This window comes from Asterias amurensis, chromosome 12 (genome assembly GCF_032118995.1).
Source record: "Asterias amurensis chromosome 12, ASM3211899v1".
Lineage (NCBI taxonomy): Eukaryota > Metazoa > Echinodermata > Asteroidea > Forcipulatida > Asteriidae > Asterias > Asterias amurensis.
The window spans coordinates 18,598,584-18,620,268 of NC_092659.1; the positions used below are offsets into that span (position 1 = coordinate 18,598,584).

Below are 21,685 nucleotides of genomic sequence, written 5' to 3' on the forward strand. Positions count from 1 at the left end.
GGCGCAATATTATGCACAATCAAAGACGAATTTGCATCAAAGGAAACAGTCATACATTTATTTCACAATTGGTTACTATCGGTAATTTTCCCCCGCCAATCATACTACAATCTCATCAAAGGAACACTCTGCCTTGGATCGGACGAGTTGGTCTATAAAAAGCGTTTATAACCGTTTGTTATAAATTGCATGGTTGGAAAGATGTTTTAAAAGTAGAATACAATGATCCAAACAAATTTGCATCGAAATTGCGTGGTTTTCATTTTACTTTGCGAACTAACACGGTCGGCCATTTATGGGATTCAACAATTTGACTCCCATAAATGGCCGACGTGTTCGTCGACGAGGTAAAGGGAAAACCGTGCAACTTCGAAGCGTGTTTGTGTGGATCATTGTATTCTACTTTTAAAGCATCTTTCCAAAACATATGCATTTTATAACAAACGGTTATAAACGCTTTTCAAAGACCAACTCGACCGATCCAAGGCAACGTGTTCCTTTAACAAACGTGTCAATTTTTTTGACAATATAATAAATTTACTTTTTATTAAAAAAGGGAAGTCGTTGCGGCATACTGCGTGTCAAAATGCATTAAGATGCCTGTGCGTCAAAAGGATGAATCCGAACTCAATTGTTTGTGGGAAGACATTCGTTCCGCCTGGCCAACCACAGCTAACTTAACCATCAACGTTCTTCTATTATTTGTTTCTGTTTTATTATAAAACAGAAGAGATTGTGACTATTTTACCCCACGGTATTGTCTTTTGTCGTTAGTGGATGAAATTTGTTTTGTAATTTTTGCTGTCTATAATAGAAAACAAACGACCTTTCTACAATGAAAAATTCATAACATTTACAATCCATCATTTACGGGAAATATTGAGCTTGTGCTATTAATGTATTTTGGCTGGCCAATCGTTAGGGGGCATTAATTGCTTTAATTTTAAAAAGGTGTAGTTTAAAGAAATGCAATAAGAGTTATTTACATCTATTTTAATTTGATTTAAAAAAAATTACTCTTTGGTATATATATATTTTTTTTTTCTTCAGAAAGTAGATACGACGGTTGCCATTAAATGTGACCTACACCTCAACACTGATAAAGGGCACACTGTTTGCAAAATGCTTTGCAGACAAACGACACAACAATTACCCTTTCAAAATCTGCTTTCAAATTTAAGTTGAGTAATTATTCTTTGGAATCGAAATGGCATACTTTTACATTTGATTGATCTCTATTCCATGTTTCATATCAACCATGTTTAAATTTTTTAGTTCTTAGAAATTGCTTTTGAGCAGGTGTGTTTTAGATAAAGGATCCCTCTTTATTACAACATCCATCTCATACTTCAGCCCCTTAGGCTATTGGTTTCAAGAGATAGTCTTCTGACAAGACGTTTGTCGTTTGATTTAATTAATAAGATGTTGTTTTGATGTCAAAACAATCATACATCACAAGAAACTGGTTCACAGTCACATTACCTACATTTGAAATTAGTGTAGTGCCCGTATTCGGCACTTACAAAACAATGTTTTTAGCTTAACAGTTTCACCAAATTCTGGTCAGGGGTCATGGATTTGAGTTTAGTTCTAGCAGCCAATGGCACGTCTTCATTGCCCTTTATAGTGCGGGCGCTGTTTAAGCTTGCGTTGTCATACTGAAGGGGTCCTTTGGTTCTCGGAAGAGTATATTTTGCATGACTCGACTGTCGATACTATACAGCCTCACCTACTCAGAAAGATACATAATTATCAATTTGTGTAGCCTTGCTCAAGGCAGTCGCATTATTCGCTTCGAAAAGACGCCGCTGTAAACCCACCCGTATACCCTGTGCGTGGTGCGTGCGATCACACCGCATGACCTACCCGTATACACACTGTCACATCGTACGACTACTGTGCACACAAGTCATCCGCACTCGTACCACTAACCGCATGCGGAGGCCGTGTCGGGTGGGTTTTTATACTGCGGCGGTCTTTTTTCGGAGTGAATATTTCAACTGCCTTGAGCAAGGCTACAATTTGTGTAGTTCTGTCCTACCCCCACCACCCCCCCCCCCCCTGCCATGTCTCGGTGTATCGTTTGATTCAATTTCGTGCAGAAAAAGTGATACCCGGTACATTTTATCTGGTTGACCTACTTCAAAACCGTAAACCCCATGTGACAGTTTATTTAACCTTATCCCTAGCCCCATGTTCCACTGCAATGTTTAGATTTTGGTCCAACAACCACTGACTCCCTGTTCTGCTGCCAAGTCACTTGATCGTTGAAAAACCAATTACTACATTCCTTGCTTTGATTAATAGTGACATAAGTCAACATTTCCCGATGGGTCTAGCCTTTCCTAAGTGCACTGACGAAAACATTGTTGTCTGTCATGGTAGCAGAGAACCGGAAGTTACATTGGAATGACGGGACTGAACTTCCGGTTCTACGGTCCAATTTGACACGATTCGCGCCATCATAAAGGGCGGGAAGGGAACGGACAACCCCCCTAAATACTCGAGACGTTTCCGATCGGCGTCTTTGGAACATGATTAAAGTGTAATGGCAATAAGTGATCTCTGGGAACACCTCTCTCTCTTTCTCTATCTCTCTCTCTCTCTCATTCTGAATTATCTCTTTTGGAATCACGTACAAAAATCACCTTCATAGTTTTTTTTTTAACAAGATCTAGTAATAAAGAAGTAATATTTGAACACAACCAATACCTATCTATTTGCTAAAGATTGGTGGTGAGTTTTGAGTATGTGCGATGAACATTCTAAACGTTGTTTTTGATTTTTGTTTGTTGATTTTTTTTCATGTTTATTATTATTATTACTTTTATTGATTATCGTGGCCTCTTAATTTATCTTGATTTTCAATAAACTCTATTCAAAACTGCTCACTGTTTTAATAATTAGAAGCAAACTCACTGAATACACAATTTGCTGAAACCATGCATCGTTATTTTTGAACATATTTATCTGCTTTTGTGTCTGATAATAATTGTTGATGATGCAATACAAGTCAGAAGTAATAAACTGAATGTACACGTTTCCTTTAATCCGCGACAGACAATTCCCAAAACTTAAGGTTTACTGAACGCATCACACCGTTGCATCTCAATTACACTTGACTCCGAGAAACTCCAGGATGAGTCAAGCAGTCCGGTCGATATGGGCCAACCGTTAATATTGAACTAACGTCGGGGTAACTCTAGAGGAGGAGAGGCGCAAAAATAGGAACACGGAGGGGGAAAAAAACAAAACAAAAGGAAAAATAAAGAGAGAAAACGCTGCGCTAGTAAAATCAAAGCTGAACCGGCTTAGTTTTGTGCATCTCTGATGTTCACCCACTTTTGTTGTTGGGAGGGAGGTGTATTTAAATGTCCTTTTAATATTCATTTGCCAGCAGAAAAAGAACAAGTTTTAAAACACTGACGAATTACAAGTCAACAATCAAATTCAATCTTTTATTGAAGAATTTACAAATGAACGCAAAAAACATTGTTTTTGTTGTTGGACAAGAGTTTTTTTTTATTCATGTTTTTCATTTCATTTGGCAGCAATGACGAAAAAACAATAATTTAATCGAATGATCTACAAGAGCAAACACCACAATATTCTAAGAAGAGTATCAAATTGTATTAAAGCGCCGAGCAAAGTGTTGTCTTTGAGCTGGCAAGACACAAATCTTAGTACTGTAACTGTTAACATATTCCTTAATGCAATTCCTCCTGCCTTGTACAAAATAAGTAAACGACTCTCGGCAGTCTTTTGTCTCCATTATTATTATATTGTATGTGTATATAAAACCATTTTTTTAAGTTCGAAGGTTGTACTCATTTTTTTTCTGTCAGTGATTAAAACAAAATGTTCAGACGGACCTTTTTTTCATTTGTCATTTTTGTCATCGGTTGAACACTTATTATATTGACCCATAGTTGCTTGGTTGATAATTAACGCTCGGAAAAAAACACAAGTTTGTAAATGTTTCACTCCGAACCACTCTAATGTTATGCCTAGTGTTGTAACACTAACCAGTGGTTTCTTTTATTTTTTATGATCGGGTTTTGCACCATTCTGTGTCGTGCATAAATTAAATAAATTAACTAAAGTTTACATTAATTTTTCTTTTTAATTTTCCCGAAAGTTTATCACTTCTCAGAAACTGAACAGTTTAATTAATTTAATTCAATCTCCGAAATCCAATTCAACACGATACATCAATTTCATTAAATTTAATGATTTCATCAAAGATCAATAAATATTTATTAAAATATCCCTGTACCGGTCAATTAGACTAAACACTTCTTTTGAGGTATCAAAGGATTTTACGATCTGAATTCATTATAACAAGTGAGAACCGTCTGTAGAATGTATGTGTCTCATACATATAACATACAAAGCAATTATACGAACACCTAGGAATGGTATAGTAGTATGTGTTTAAAGGTACTGTATACGTTTGCGTATTGGATTTAATGTTAAAAACTTACGTGGTTTTAGAAGTACACAGCTTTAATGAGTGTTTGAGAAATATTTCACTTTGACCAGTGTTTATGGAAAAAGTATTATTTCACTTTGTTTAATTTACCCCCCCCCCCCCCAACATTTGAATAAGAAGCCATACGGTTACGCTTCGAAGGTTATGTATATTCTGGAATTATGGATTATCTTTCATACGGGGACGTATTATTCACTCCGGGTTTTCGGCGTTATCTCAAAAACTCTGCCAAAACAACCATTCATTTGTAAGGGTCCTCGTATAAATATATCTACAATAATAGCATTGAAATATTCGAAGGGTCCCCAAAACATAGGTGTAAATCCCTTTAAGCGTACATGAATCCCTGCCTGCTCTTCTCCATTATTTGTAGAATTCCACAAATCGCCATCAGAATGGATCGTGAATAAAAAATTAGCCGCGGCTAACTCCTATTTTATCTGATTTCTTTCCTCGATTTTCTCGCCCTTTATCCGCGTGAAAATGGGCTGTTAGAGCAACGCAGCACTTAGTGATACAGCACTTTTAGTTTGGACGAGTCAATTTTACTCCGACTATCTGGTTTTCTAGAAAATTGAGTCAAATTAACTGGGACCTTCTTTCATCTTCAGGACGGTTGGAGAAAATTGTTCAGATTCTGAGATGTTTTCTTGGCCTTCAAATTCCACAAGATTTGCTTTTCAGTTCAACATTCATTTTCAATCATTTAATATAAAGAGCACACAATGAAAAATAATTGAAATAAAATGCAATGGTATTCTTACAAGATGCAGCACCTTGTAGTTTGAAGTTTTCCTCTGACCTTCTCGTGTTCAAGTAAATTAAATCAACTTAAAGGCACTGGACACCTGGTAATTGTGAAAGACCAGTCTTCTCACTTGGTGTATTTTAACATTATGCATAAAATAACAAACATGTGCAATTTGAACTCAATTGGTCGTCGAATGTGCGAGAGAATAATGGAGAAAAAAAAAACCTTCAAATATTTTAGTTAGAAATTACTTCTTTCTCAAAAACTACGTCACTTCAGAGGGAGCCGTTTCCCACGATGTTTTATACTACCAACCTCTCCCCATTACTCGTTATCAAGTAAGTTTTTATGCTATCAATTATTTTGAGTAATTACCAATATTGTCCAGTGCCTTTACTAGACTAGGACTTTCATGACCAGGTAGGTTGGAGAAAACATCGTCAGATTCTGAGATGTTTTCTTGGCCTAAAAATGCCGTTTTATATCACCCATTTCAGTTTTAATTTTGTTTCACATACATTTCAATCTTTAATATCTAAACAACTCACAATGCTATTCTGGTCCACCCACCAATAACATTCAGTTCTTTTGAACAACAAGGTTTGTTTTTTCGAAGGCACTGTAAATATGTGTCGTTGTTTGCTATAAATGATGATTAATTATTTTGGAAAAATCTGAGACAGAATAATTTTCATTACTCATGATTCTTGGTCATAATGTCAAGTTTATAGTTTGTTTGAATAAGCTTCGGGGTTAAATTCAAGCCTTTAATTCCTGTAAGTTATTATTTTTCGGTCTATCAGGACGAAGTATTATGCATACAAGTTCTTTCAAAATATGTCCGTACGGTGTATGCATATTGGTTAAACAAACAATAGCCATGTAATTTGAAGTTAGTTTTGGACTATAATCTAATTAACTTCATTGTTCCTCCTGATTATCGAGAAAAAAACTCTACCTTGTCAAAAGTACCTCTACAGCTTTCCACTTCCGCTTTCCAATTATAAAACATTCCATTTGCTAAGTCTTATACAGCTCATGTTTTGTCCTTACATAAAAACACATTGCTATTCGAGTGTAATTTGATTCGAAAAACATTTTGTAACGAGAAACAAAAGATGAAGTGTGAGTTAGGAATATGCATCACACTGATCTAAAAGCTTTTGGCATATGTGCAATTAGTGTTTAGATGTAAAAGAGCCACATTAGGGAACCATGGACACATGCTACCGGCTTACAACTACTGCTTCTGTGGACTGCAAAGTTACGCCAATAGGTACCCGACCTTACTAGACGTGTATAACGTGTAATGCGTTCCTGCTATTGAATTACCCTTAACGCTAAATACAACGCTACTTCTCATTGGACTTTGTAACCCTGACAATGCAATGTCTATCTCACCAAGACCTATTTTCGCGCAATGTCCTTGATGGAATCCAGTTAAGTTTACTCCATCAACCTATTTTCATTATACTACAAAGATTGAGGAAGATTCTCAATATCTAAATGGAAGATCCGGCAATATCTAAATAGAAGATCTACTGATATACTTGTGCATGATTTAATAATGTCCCATGTTGATATCTGGAACTCATTGTTGTGTGGCCTTCCGAAAAGGAATTACATCTAGTTCAGAGAATTCAAAATAAAGCTGCTAGGTTGATAGTGAGTGCTCATTCAAGAGATTCCATCAATCCCCTTCTAAAGAATCTACACTGGTTGCTGTTTGAAAACGGCTTTTCAAGATTCGTTTCACGTGTTTTAGAGCACTGATTAATCTTGCTCCATCTTATGTCCTATAACTCTGTAAAATTAAAACGGGGCCCGATTTCAAAGAGCTGCGGAGCACAACGCACAAACCATTCCCGGCCAAAAATCAACTTCACCTTTACAATGTATTACTTCTTGCTAAACTACGCTTAGCAGAAGTTTGTCAAGCAATATTTCTGATCCATGAAATTCTAGTACATGCTGGTTTGTACGATGAATGAGCGAGCTAGAAGATTGACACAAATCATCATCCCAGTTAGTGCAAATCCTTAACCTTGTCTCCGGAGACGTAATTACGTTTCGAGTGCTTTCAATGCATCGGTTTATAACCGCAATTCAACATCTGTGGTCTCATTTTTTATGGTAGAATGGGAGAGAGTTTGTTTGTTCAGAATGACGATATGCCACAATCAAGTTGAGCAGCAGAAACTGCAGAAACCTCCCGAGTTACGAAAGCTTATGTGTGGGAAACAAAGCGCGTGCTGCGCATAATTATTTTGGGAACACTTCGTGTGTGAACTTGGTGATAAAAACACGACTAATGCATCAACTCATTCTCAAGTTCAAATAAATCAGATTACTACAATTGTTGCGCAGATGGTGTAGGTTAGTAAGACAACTCGACCTCCAATGTGAACCAACGAGTTATGACGTCACTTAAAAACCAGCGTATAGATAAACCGCATTGCTTACGCCACTGGTTTGAGTTGATGTTTCTTAAAGCAAAGTCCCCCTCCCCCCCCCCGTATCTTCACAGCAGGAGGTCACGCAGCTCAAGTCTCCTCTCTTGTAGCCTTTCGTTCCTGTGTTATTCTTTCAAATCGACGTCCATTCTCCTATGCAGAGCGTTGTTTGCACCTGATATGGCAATTGAATTACGGCTGATAAGTTTGTATTTATGTGAGTCAAGGTTATGGGGTACTTGTGACGTAGTGTGACCAACTTGGTCTACTTAATTCTGTTTGTGTTTGGTTAGACTCTGTGGAAATAAATCTTGTTCAGTCGTCAATAGATTCGATTTAGAACAAGTTCGACATCATGAGGTTGTTATTTTAGCTTAAAGTCCCATCCGATAGAAGTGCAAAACAATATTGTGGAAAAGTGTTGTACTCAAGAAGACAAGTGTCACGACCGGGACTCGAACCCACACTCTTTATAGCTTGAGTAAGGTGTTGTTGAACATTCGGCTACGACAAGCCACCGTGTTCGACGGTCCTTACTCAACCGTGTTCAACGGTCCCTGCTCTTGCCTTGTCGACCATAAGTCGACAGCAAGCCCGGAATAAGTTTACTCCAGCGACAAACAAATCCTTCTGTTCATTTTGTGATTTGTTTTCAATTAAAACACCTGACACTGGTTGCTGCACTTTATTTTAGAACAACAAATATTTAACAGCATAATTACTGACGCACAAGATGTTAAAAAAAGTGTAATTGCTCAACAATCGAACGCCACAAAGCAGTCTCCTTCTAGATTTCTCCAACAAATATTGCTGATTTTTGTTTTATTTCAATGTTTATTAAACACCTTAAGATTTAATGCCCAACTCGGGGGCTTTTTATCTGGGTTTGAGTCACTTAAAACTGCGGCAACATCAAAGGCTACTTTGCTCTTAATATTGCCAACATATTATATGACATGTGCTAAGTAATGGCATAATCCTTGGTTGTGAATATAAAACACACGGTCGCCTTTTTTTTGTTTTTTATTTCACACTTTCACATATCTGTCTTGGAACTACTTGTGAACTTAAAAATACTCTTTGCGAAGAAAATATTTTGACCTGTATTTCAGAAAACTCAAAAACTGCGAAGGATTTTTTAAGAATTAAGAAGTGAATTTGTGGATATGTGAAGGTTACTCGCTTATAGAATGCCAATTTATGAATTGTTTCTTTATCTAGACCAATGGAAGGCTACTGAAAAACGTTCTGTCTTTGTTCTGTTTCACAATTATCCTTGGAAAATACCAAAACTGTAAGTGTTCCTGTTATTCTTTTCTTTCATCTGCAGCAGGGGTTTTTGAGAGGTTTTTATTTAGCTGGTAAAATTGTCTGATTCCAAAGAAATAAATGGGGAAAAAAATGTATTTCGCAGACGTTGATTTTGCTGCGATTTGCCGGACAGCGACCGTTGTGACAGCCAAGTTGGCCCAGTGGTTTCTGTCACTGCCTTTTACCTATGTGTGGACTCCGGTTCGGGCCCAAACTGGTACTTTGCATGAGGAATTGTTTTTTTAGTCCTTACATGACTGTGTAGGTTTCCCTATTGGGATTTCCTCCCACGTCCTAAACTAAAATGTCTTCAATGTCTTCGCTACAAAAAAAGTTGGTGTGATGTTTCGCCGACAGTAATTCAGATTCAGATGACCTTTAAAAGCTTTAACATGTCCGTAGAAACAAGACTTTAAATTCGGACTTAAGACTATAAGACACCCCTCCCCGATATTCGGTTAAAGACAACATGTTTTTTATAAAACATGATAAAGTGAAGACTTAATTTCTCCAAACATAATCGTATAGAAAATGTAATTAACTTTTCAATTTATGGGAAGTCTCGGAAATGGATAAAACTGATAATTCTTTAGGCCCCATATAAATATGTTGAATGGCTTTTACAAATAGTTGCCGCAGGGTCAATGCCTCTGGCTATCGTAAACACAGATTAATGTTGTCTGTCAGTTTAAACCGTCCTTTATTTTGAAGCTTTTAGAGTCGAGATTGCGACAATTTTAACACTTTCCGAGGACGGAATGTTTCAAAGACTTCTCTGGAAAATCCATCAGTTTCTTTAGCCCCGTGGATTTTGTTTATTAGAGTTGGCTGGAAATATAATGAATAAATTATCGAACAAGTTGTCGGCGTGCATGGAAAACGGGGTATAGCTTCTATGTTTTTTAAGTTTGTTTTGTGTGGTTTTTCCTTTGACTTGTTCAACTTTGTGTTGTTTGCGCGGGTTTTAGAAAGCATGAGGAAATAAGTGTCAGGTGACCCGAATGCTATGATGATGGACCTGTGCGGTTATTTTACATTAATTGATGATGGAATATTGTTGTACTTCTAAGATCACTTTGGGGGCATTTATTTTTTTTTTTAACCATTTTAAGGGCTCAAAATCTTTTTATGTTTAGTTTACCCTTACACCGATGTGTGGTATAGCACTGTACAGTCAGAACTTTCCCGAATTCTGTGAAAAAAACTCTAAGAACCCAATTTTCGAACCCAATTTTTTCCCAAAACAGGATTGTGCTATAACCTCAACATTGGACTATAGAAGTCATTGTTAGGTTGGACTTTCTATAATTAAATTGATAGGTTCAAAATGGTGTCAAAACATCCTTGAAAATGTATGTCTCTTGGCTATCTGGGAAAAGAAAACATTTCCGACCCTATATATATTAATGCAGTTTAAAACAACAACGACAACATTCCTTTCCTTGAAACAGCAACCCACGTTCAAGAGCAAGGAAGCTTGTTCCAATTATTTCTAAGACATGTTAAAAGTCTGGAAACAAAACACGCCATCCTTAATTAACTGACACTTCGTAGGTGTCTGTTTTTCACATTCGAGGCATCTGGCGTGGCTTCCCCCTTTATCTTATCACTGGCGATATCAAAGCAGAAAGCTTCACGGCAACCTTAAATTGATATCTAGATTCGAAATCTAACCCTAATAGGGATATGTCATGCACCTTGTTTTGCATGAAATATGGACGTAGGTTTCTTGCGTTCTGTTCAATGGTTATCCAATTGAACGTGAATAAATTGACGATACATCATCTGGGAAAGCAACCCCTGTAAACGAAATTGGATCTTGCCATCTAGGATCGGGGTTTTCAGGATCAAGCTTTGTGGCCCGAGTGATGGGATACTATCAATCATATATTAGTCGGTTATGTTTCAGTAGGTTTCGACAAAAATCCTTCAGACCAATCTTGTGTTTATATGTGACCAGGTTCGTGCGTTAAAGCATTGTTAAAGACACATCATTTGCGGAAGGGTTCTGTGTTCAAAAACAACTTCAGCAATCATCTCATCCAGCCACAAAGCGCCGTTTGAATCTCAACTCAATTCGAACAAATCCAACAAAATGGGAAAATGCAAAACTGGCTTCATTGATACAAAGTGTATTTCTCTGAAGAGATTGTTTCAATCTGAGCCCCGGACTATCAATCACGCTTGTCCCCTATTCTCACGGGTCGGGCCCCCGACTCATCTCTCACACAACCTCTTCCTTACGACTGAAAGCTTCATTAACTGATATCCCTGTTTTTATCCTAAGGGCCTCGAACAGCTCCGAGGTTGATTTTGAAGTTAAGGAAGCTTTACAGGCCAGGGTTATTAGTGAGTCTTAGTTCTCTCTTCGGAAAAACGCGGGAAAAGGAAATCAATTTGGTTGCTACCTCGTTCCCAGCCTTGGGGTTGGATCGTCGCGTCTCTGTGTACTATATTTGACCTAGGGTCTTGTCTAATATGGTGTCCCCAAATACATGTTTCTTATTCTCGAGAGGATTAGCAAATAAGGGATCATGTTGAATTCTTTCTTTCTGTATTATTGACACATTTAATTTGCTTAAAATTTGCATTTCTAACTCGCCCAAAACGAATTACTCTGTAGCACCTAAACGTCTCAAGGCCAAAGTGTAACAAGGGATGCTGCGCCTAAATGTTACCAGTCTCTTTATCCCGAGCTATATTAAGCTACATGGTTTGAGTACTGAATTAAAATCATGTTTGGGTCCAGTGTTAAAAGGTACATACACGTTTGTTACTTATTCAAAACTTGAAATTAGCATAACAACTTACTTGATACCGAGCAACGTAGAGTTGTTGGTAGTATACACATTGTTTGAAACGGCTCTCTCTGAACTAACGTAGTTTTTCAGAAAGAGGAATTTCTCACTAAAATAATTGAATCTGAGAATCTGAAGCCTTTCTCGGGCATCTGAAATCACACAAATTTGTGCAACAATAGTGGGTTTTTTCTGTCATACTTCAATAACCAATATAGAGCCCAAGTTGTCTTAGATTCTTTATTGTAAACACACCATCAATGTGAGAATACTGGTCATTGACAATCACCAAAAATGCCCAAAGCCTTTTGATGAAGGTTTCATCTTCAGTTATTATTTATTGATTGATTTTTTTTATCACTAACAATGTTGCCAAATTATTCGTTTACTAAAAACTGGAGCGTGAAATTAATTAATCCTTCCAGACAACAGCTTTGTAATAATACCATTTTCTGGCCCTGTTTTATATGCATCATGTTCCCCAATCTATAACCACTGCCTTATTAACTCATTTTGCCCAAATGACTGTATTCATAATGTTGCTATAGCTTCATTGGGTAAAAGAACCCCCTGGTTATTTGTATTCCTTCGGTGGTCTGCGTCAAATGAATCTGAAGCAGGTTTCAATATTAACTTTCAACGGGTTCAACACCCCTGCAACTCTTATATCTCGTGGTTCCGTCGTCTAGCTCCAAGTGTTGAATAACGTGTTCTGGCAATGTCAAAAAGGACCCGTCTATGTTTTCATACAAGCCTATATTGGTAACCTGTCGTATCTCCTAATGTGCAACAATGATGCCTATAGTTTGTTCTCGTTATCTCAAAAGAGACCCGTCTATTTCCTACGAGCCTATATTGGTCGCCTTGGTTTTGATGAAGAAGAGAAAACAAAAGCGCTTCAATATATCCGGGAAAACTGAGTTCATTTTCATATTTTAAAATTAAATTTCTTCGGCCCACTACTCTCACATCCTCTGGTATAAATCAGTGAAATAAATATATTTTGTTTTGTGTTGAATGGTTTTCCTTGACGTATACTGAGCAGGGCTTACGCACACATCGGTGTATGGGTGAAACCAAATAATATTCTTTATCCCAGATACAAATTTGACATTGATGTTGATCTGTTTTCCCAATTTGTTGCTCAAATTGCTGCTCATTCTGTTCTCAGAATTCCTGCAAAGAAAATGCACAAAACTCTGGGGAAATCAGCTGTGGGGTGACTGAACAAGCGTCGAACTTGGAAGTAAATTAGCTTGATGGATTTTATTTGATTAAAAAGTAAAAACTTCACTTTGATCGGAGATTAAATTTATAAAATACCATAAAAAACTACGTGTATAAAAACCCTTTCGACCTTGCCCAAAATTTGTGCATATCTGAAGATTTTTTTTTTCGGTTGCTCCCACGCTTGTTTTTCAGGTGGCAGTAAATCATGTGAAAACTGTTCACTCTAAAACATCTTTCATCCGAATTGACCCTGATCCGGGTCCCGTGGGCCGGACCCCCTTTCTGTGTCAGAATTGACCCGGTTCCGGCCAACGTTGGGACTGATCCAGGTCAGTTTGACTCGGAAATTTGTCAAACTTTCACGTAGTCCTAGTTAAAATCCCAATGTTGTTACCATTTTTGGGGTCAGCCTGACACTCTACGCTGGTTTGAATTGAATACATTTCGTTGATCAGCGCTTTGCGCCTGCCGCGTGCGAGACAGTCATTAACCAAGTGCGTATTGCACTCGAAAGCACTCGAAACATCACGGCAATTTCAACTCAGTCTATACCGAGGACATTTAAACCAATTGGCATGATAAAGATCATTCAGATTGATGAAAGGTTTCTCAAGATGTCTGTGCCGCTTCAGAACATTCGTAGAAATAAAAGTCTTCCTCAGTGTCTAGACATGGGTTTAAGAAATCTGAAAAGTAAGTAAGCTGATTGAAATCTGCCGAGCTAAGAAACAAATCCAACAAACTTTAGCTTTCTTATAATGTGACAAATTGCTTCTTGGTAACATGCAGAGGGTATGCCTATACAAAGGGTAACATTGCTGCAGCGGGTACAGAAGCTGATATTGAATTCTGCAGAGGGTACAGAATGTAAACAAGGTAAGCATTCAAACTCTACAGATACAAAGGGTTGATATTGAAACTCTGCAGAGGGTAAACAGAGGGTAATTAGTAAAATTCTGCAGAGGGAAACAAAAGCTATCATTCAAACTATGCAATACAGAGGGTAAATATAATGAACCTCTGCAGAGCATACAGAGGGTAATTAGTAAAACTCTGCCGAGGGACAGAAGGTAAACATATGGCAACTCTAGGTACAGACAATATTTAATGAAACTCTGTAGAGGGTACAGAGTGAAACAAAAGCTATCATTCAAACTCTGCAATACAGAGGGTATTATAATGAACCTCTGCAGAGCATACAGAGGGTAATAAGTAAAACTCTGCAGAGGGACAGAAGGTAAACATGGCAACTCTAGGTACAGACAATATTTATTTTTAACTCTGTAGAGGGTACAGAGTGAAACAAAAGCTATCATTCAAACTCTGCAACACAGAGGGTATTATAATGAACCTCTGCAGAGCATACAGAGGGTAATAAGTAAAACTCTGCAGAGGGACAGAATGTAAAAATAAAAACTTTGGGTGCAGAAGATATTATGAAAACTCTGTAGAGGGTACAGAAGATATATATTTGCAGAGGGTACAAACTCTACAGAGGGTACAGAGTGTAGATATTGAAACTGCAGAAGATACAACAGGGTTAATATTGAAACTCTGCATAAACGGTGTAGAGGGTATAGATTAAAAAATTCTAAACATTTTATGTAACAATGGTATGTTATTTGAATTTAATTATGTTTACAAGCCTGCATTGATTAATAATTTTTCCAATTGAGGCTTAACATGCCAAATGGAAATAACATTGAAACGATGTATTGTTTACTACCCCATTAATATTCCTCCAAGAGAATATGTGTACTTTGAAGAACTAAAACCACAAATGAACATCACACTACTGCATGAAAAGAAACATCTCCTGAATTTTTTTTATCAGATTTAACATACTTCCCGTTTGACCATCGGTATGCAGAATTATTAAATTATCTAGAAGTGTTATTAAATTAAATCCTTAGCTAAATACAACCACAAAGGACGCAGAGTGAATGGGAAACGTGTCATGTCGCAGGTACGGCAGATTTCACTGAAATAGTGCGTCTACATGCCGGTTTACAATACTTTTAACAAATATAACCACTGTTTGTTTTAGTATCTGTAATTCTTTCATGCCTTAAGAGGCTGTGTTGTGATAAAGTGGTTAGACTGCATGACTTGCAGTAACAACGTTGTGGGTTCGATTCCTATACAAGATACTTGCTAATTTTACAATGACTATAGAATAAGTATTGTCGTCTATGTTAAATCAACTTCTCGTTTTTGTGCAATTCATACGTTAAACCAATGTTTGCTTGGGAAATATTGGCTGTTGCCAGCTTGATGTTATACCCTTGGGGATTTTGTCGAGTTCCCTTGACGGGAAGATCATCTATAGACAAACAAGCATTGTGTAACTGACTGGTGTGAAGTGAGTGGTACAGAAATTCTGTGCCCATTCCTTGTCTGTGTTAATTACAATGAGTAACAAAACAGATTGCATTGATGATCGTACAAGAATAAACATGAATTACCTACAACCTTGCAAACCAGCTTTATATATAATTATCAAGTGAAAAAATAAATCTTTCAAATTGTTTATAAACGCAAAAGGAAAATCATAAAACAAAGCAATGGGCACTGAACTACACTCACACACAATGTAATTCGAAAATAAGTCTTGGGTATCAATTGAAACACGTGGTTGGTTTGTCGAGAGAGAATGATGTCACGAAATAAAACATGCTTCCGAAAGAACACACCTGAAGTTTATTTCAATATTTATTTTCTATTTTGGTGTTGCCCGCAGTGAGATATTTGAAATACAATCTGCAATTTTAATGAGTGGCTATAATGACGTGGTTTATAATGTCTCAGCGTTAGAAGACGCTCAGGTGGTGTAATTAGGGATATGTGGCCAAGTTAACACCACGTGGTATACACGCCATAAAGGGTGAAGTTTGGAGATATCAACGCAATGTGGCCCTTGTTTGTTTTAGGTCAGAATAAACTTAGGAAAGGGGGCTAAGCTTGTTGTACGTACTCTGTAGTGTTGTATTATTTAGTCGAAAATCTGCCACTGTAAGTGTAAGGCAAGACGTAAGGCTACATGGACGAATGCAGTCACAATTTTTAGAATGGCGTTTTCATACCGGTTACACATAACAGCAATTGTTTCAATTATTTCAGTTTTGCATCCCCCAGATGCGATAGATGTTTTAAAGAGAAATCATTTTTGGTGAACGATGTGGCATCATTTCCTTTACTTAAACTCAGTATTCTTTCACCAAGAAGACCAAGTTAAACGAACAAAATAATTTTTAAATATGACTAAACTATCTTCAATCCGGACTCCAAGGCAAACCAGTGAATTACGCTTACGTTACGCTTACGTTACGCTTACGTTACGCAATTTGTTTTCACTACCGTACAAGAGCTGTCTTCTCGCTTGCAGGAAGCATATATGCATCAAGCTGAGCGCTCTATTTTGTAAACACTGAAATCCAGCCAGAGCGTTGTTTTGCCACCCTATACTACCTCAAGCCATGCGACTTATTTCATTTTCCAATAAAGATAAGAATTTCAGACGAAATCTGATAATTCTCATGATGTCTTCGACTCAAGAGGAAAAGTGGGTCCGGGTAGTTTTTTATTATTGTGAACATTTTGATTCATTTTACCAACCCTCTTGGCACTCGAGGCTGGAGGGTCAAGGATGTGAGAACAATCTAATTTATTTGAAGCGGTTTTAGGTGAGTATGCAGCCATTGATGTACATGTGTTTTGCGTCTTCCGAATTGTCCCGTTGCCTTGGAATTTGAGCTGTAAAAAGCCACTACCTGTATATCGTGAAATTAATTTACGGTTAGAAAGATGGTTTAACAGTTAGACCCACAAAAATGTACCTCGAAATTGTGTGGTTTTACCTGTCACTAAGGTTCGTGAACTACACGGTCCGCCATTTATTTTCCCGCAGTTTTGACTCTACAAAATGGTAGACTGTGTTAATAGTTCGTGCAGTACCTGTATAAAGCCAGCAGAGAAAAGTGGAAAAATGTTATGCTTGCAGCAAATAACTATTGTCGAATTATACATTGTCGCCACTTCACAACTACGTCATGAACGCGATTACGTCATTCAACGCTTGCTTATATTAACACAAGTAAATTTATTTGTTAAACCTTTCTCGATTTCTGTCTAATTCATCTTGCAATTACGTTTCCCTAAGTGCGTTGAAGCTTTTTGCTTGTGGTTTTTAATGTTATACGTACGTTCGTGCACCCCCCCCCCCCCTTGTGGTATTGTCTTTACTGTTACTCGGCCTTCTTTGTTCATATAACTATCTTACGGCCATAATGCATTTAAACAAGAACTTATTCCCCCAAAAAGAGCTCCTCTCATTTTTAAAAGGATTATGCGCGACTCGTTTGCTACTGGCAATGGTTTTTATTTAACGCTGTCGGCTGTACACTCGGCCTTAAACAGAAACTTGCAATATTCATTTTGTTGGAGAAAGCACGGGGAGCTTTTGTCAGATTCGTTGAAGGCGCGCCGCGTTTTAACGGGTTAATAGAAAGCCTACCTTACCGGGCACGATTTGGTGCCGTAATACAATTTCACTCTTTGTGGCGTTCGGACGGAAGCCAAAACAGTACGCAGAAGCATTACAACCATAGTATGTTTCCATGTGTCCCATTTTGTGTGCGTTGAATTGGACTATACCGTCATTTCGCCGTGAGGCATGAAACGGTATGTTATAGGATTTGGAACCAATTTTGTGAGTGATTTTATTACAGATAGATGTTGGCATAATCGTGTTTTGTAATATTTTGTCGCCAACTTAGTTCTGAAGAACTATGTTCAACATTGTCATGCAGCGGTAAATGTATTGGCCGTACTGAGTAAAACAAACACATGAAGGAGGAAGAGGACATTAGTCCAGCGAACGCGGTGCGGCTATTTCCAGCTTTTCCTAAACTACGGTTAATTTTGCCCTACGTAAACAAATTCCGTAACAGTTACGGGTACCAAATGAAATATCAACTATCCATATGCGATATAAAACAAAACAAAAAAACCCGGTTATTATAAGGTATGGGTTTTTGTTTACGTGTGATACCCTAATGACCGTAAGTATGTGGTTTATCAGTTAATTACATAGGGGTAATACAAGATACCAATGCGTTACCGGCCGGATATCAATGGTGCACCAAGCAATAGTATAGCATGGCCCTTTAGAAAGTCGTAATTGAACATTAACAAGATGTCTGGTAGGGTCGTGTCACATGAGGCAATTTACAGCCAACCATGTCCAGGCAAGAAGATAATTCATTCACATTTTTATATGTTCACATAATAACTTTGTCGTCCCATGATCTTGTTTAAAAAGGTGTTCGTGTGCTACCAAAGTGGTCCCGTAGCATGCACTGCATATTGTACATGCCTCCAAGTTGCCTGCAAGAAGTTGCCTCGTGTAAAGAAGGCCCCAATTCTAAACCGAGAAGGTCTTTGGTTTTAGAAAGATAAGTCTCCGGCAGGAGAGTCAAAGGTATACCGCGTTCGTGACATCTTCAACACCTAAGACGACCGACCTCCAATTACCTTCTCTAGGACGGCACATCTAAAAGGTAACCAAACACCTTTGATATTTTGGCGGGAATGCCGAATGTTACTTTCAGACCGGATGCAGGGAGAACATAATTGTCCGGATCACAAAAAGGACCGGGTAAGGAGATAAGATAATGTATTGATGAAGTCTGGAACTGGATATAACTGGTTGGATGGAAATAATCGACCTCAATAGAGCATTATGTAAAAAATAAATAGACTGACATGATAACATAGTCAATAAGACAATTGAAATGTCATCAAATTATATAATGATTGGAAAATGATGTTTCCAAAATAATCAGTGTGCCAGACTAATAGTTATGTAATAACAATAACAAACATTATAAACTTGGGTAAACAATACCACAAAATTAATAGATAATGTAAATAATGAAACAATATTTATAAAGATTAAATAATTAGTAATACCAACGAGCCGGATTACGCATTTTTTTTTTTTTTTTTGGGGGGGGGGCAGACGTTTTGTTGATCTTTTTGTAATAATTATAAAGGCCATTAAGTTATTTGTTGGTAATTAATGTGTTAGTACTGTTTGTTTAAAAGGGATACAGGGGCGTCCATTTATATCTAAAAACAATACCCAGTATTGTCGCTTGCTGTTGTTCACAGTAACAGGTTGATTGGGCTTACGTGGCTGACCGGATTAATATAAAGACGTAGAGTAGTTATCCAAAGAAAATATTCTCCCTTTGTGGTGGGATTTTTTTTAAACGGCTTCAAAAATGAACCCAAAACGTAAACATCAAGCTTCTCTAACTGTTGAAATGAAATTCTCGAAACCGATGACGTTGGTTACACCTGATGCATTTGACACTAAACACCGTAATGACTAAACATCATCAGTAGGCTCTTGGTGGTCGTGTTTCCCTGGTCGGCGCCACTAGGGTGCGAAAGAAACCATAAACCTATGAATTATAGTCGGGTTCCGTTGTTTTGAAAAACATGGAGCAGTCAGAAAAAAAGTTATATGTTTGGGTTTGAGAAGTTATCATTAACGTGACACAGTGAGTTTCGAAGTTTTGTGTGTGTGTATTATTTATGCAACAACTGTACGTAGTATCCTCGTTTTAAAACCAATGCACATAATTGGTGACGTAATTCCTTCATAAGGCACACCTTCTTTACATATTGTACTACCAGAACTCATATAATTATAAGCCGATTGGGAAGGCACCGAGCTTTGCTTTGTTTAGTTTTCTAAACAAACTGTGTTGTTCTGATTTTTTATGTTTGATTCGGGGAAGGTAAGTTTGCACACAAACTCGGCTGTGATGCCAGATTTAGTAGCAATAAGTCTGGGTGTGCGACCAGAGTGTGCGCGTGTATGACGTGATCACCAAGCAAGATAGAGGCGTGGTAACTATATTAATGCGGCGTTGTGTAGGCCCCTACTTGTAAATGATTGGTAGATCATTCTGCCGTGGGCATTGTAACAACATTACCCGCTGCTCGCACCCAGCTATAGTAAGCACCTAATCTTATCACAAAACAGGTCAGACGATGATCGGTTTTGACAGCATTTTTATAACTAAAAAATAACATGTTTTAACCGTCATATTGAAAACATTGGGCTGGCTACATTTTGAGATCGTGTTTTTGTCTCCCCTCGCCGGGTGCGGAGGAGTGAATATGGCGGGAGCTTTGGCGGTGGTGGGCGGGAGTGTTAAATCTTGATACCACTGAAAGAAGAACCAATAACATTATTCCCGTTTGCAAAAGTTGTAAACATTAACAAGAAGTCATTAACAATAAAATAAAAGAATAGTCTTATGGAAAGCCTACAAGATTCCGCGCTTGCAGACATGGGCATGCTCATAGTGCTAAATACTCGATTAAAACTTATAACACCCAGTAAGTCTGCTGCCACCAACCGTTGTGTGAGAATTTTCCGACCACCCATGAATTCGTAGTTGAGGGGTATTATTTTTTGTATTATAAAAGCCTCGAGTCTTTGGGAACATTTGAAGCCATTAAATCTTCATTGTCATAAAAATCGTGTTCTTCTGAAACCATTTTGAGCAAGTTTATAGATGTAAAGTGGAATAACATGACCTTTTACAACTAGGAGGAATTCTGTCATGTTCGATGAATATTAATTTACAAATCCATTTTGCTTACACGCCCGTCGTACACGCCACAATCGACCTTGCCCTTGGCTTTCAAGAATATAAGCCAGATGGATGGCAGGCAGGTGTCCCATCCCATGCCCATGTGTCTGCCGGAAGATTCTGTCCAACTCATTTGAAATTTACGTGGGCTGGAGGAGGATGTTTTAAAAGAGGGCGTCATCAGAAGAAATTTATACACGCAGTTCGCCATTATGGGGAGGGGGCGCCGAAACTCCGGGGCAGAATATCCTGCTACTCGATAGTGGATAGTTGACTGAGCTCGGTTTTCTAAATCGCTACAGCGCGCCCTCTCACGGCATGATTTAACGAACTTGACTGCTTCGCACTGACCACTTGATCACTGCCGTTTCGGGCAAAGACTGGCAAAGAGACAGAATTGATCTCAGTAACAGAAATGTGCTAAATAAAACGTCTAGAGTCGGTCCCCAAACAAATCTCATACACGCTCCAGAGAAATGTTAATGTTGCTGTCATTATTACCTACGAGCCCAGTATTTACATAGTATGCTGAATACACACACGCCTTCTAACATAGCGGGATGATAATTACTGCATTAAAAAATAAACAGAGTCATCTGTTCGCCTGCACTTTAATTTCATTACCTTTGAGGGTCAATCGTGATTTATATTTTCATTGGGAAAAATACATTTTTAAATCGCTCTATTTCAGGTTGACCCCCCCCCCCACCTTTCTATAATTGTTAGAAAGATTGTTCCCCATTGTCAGTGGCTGTATGGGAAGGAAAATTGATAAAAGGCGCAAGAAAGATTTTGCAGAACAGCAGTCGATTCCGAACCGGTTCATCGACTTAGTCAGCTATAGAGGGCGTTTGCTGATTGTTTTTGCACGACTTTTCGTTTCCCAAATTAATTGTATGTGTATATGAAAAGGAAATGTATCACACATGTTTTAATGTTTATACCCCATATCTTTTGTAAATGAACATGCCCGATTTATT

At 37.9% G+C, this 21,685-nt stretch overlaps 1 long non-coding RNA gene across 1 annotated transcript in view; it reads left to right on the plus strand.

The window, feature by feature from the left end:
- Positions 1-18,936, plus strand: part of LOC139945604 (uncharacterized) — a 68,089-nt gene extending 49,153 nt beyond the window's left edge. The window contains exon 5 of the long non-coding RNA XR_011787093.1: positions 18,356-18,936. This is a non-coding gene — a long non-coding RNA (uncharacterized lncRNA). The remainder of the gene's footprint in view (positions 1-18,355) is intronic.
- Positions 18,937-21,685: the final 2,749 nt, after the last annotated feature.